This window comes from Rhinopithecus bieti, unplaced genomic scaffold (assembly GCF_001698545.2).
Source record: "Rhinopithecus bieti isolate Rb0 unplaced genomic scaffold, ASM169854v2 scaffold_10548, whole genome shotgun sequence".
In the NCBI taxonomy this organism is placed as follows: Eukaryota; Metazoa; Chordata; class Mammalia; order Primates; family Cercopithecidae; genus Rhinopithecus; species Rhinopithecus bieti.
In genome coordinates this window covers 2,197,269-2,197,759 of record NW_016806834.1, presented here as the reverse complement: position 1 = coordinate 2,197,759, position 491 = coordinate 2,197,269, and positions in this window count along the sequence as shown.

The following is a 491-nucleotide window of genomic DNA, read 5'->3' as shown; positions in this document are numbered from 1 at the left end:
GAAGGCCTCCAAATATAGAAACAATCCCATTAGTCAGCAGTGGACCCTGTCTTTTATTAAGTGAAAGAAGAAACTGAGTCTGAAAGTAGTCTAGGAGTAGAATGGTGTTTGCTGGGGCTGGAGGAGGGGGCAATGAGGAATTATTGTTTAATGGGCACAGAGTTTCAGTTTGAGCAGATGAAAAAGTTCAGGAGATGATGGCCAGGCACGGTGGCTCATACCTGTTATCCCAACACTTTGGGAGGCTGAGGCGGGTGGATCACTTGAAGCCAGGAGTTTGAGACCAGCCTGGCCAATGTGGTGAAACCCCATCTCTACTAAAAATACAAAAAAAAATTGGCCGGGTGTGGTGGTGCACGCCTGTAGGCCCAGACACTTGGGAGGCTGAGGCAGGAGAATTGCTTGAACTGGGGAGGCGGAGGTTGCAGTGAGCCAAGATCATGCCACTGCACTTCAACCTGGGTGACAAGAGTGAGACTCCATCTCAAAAA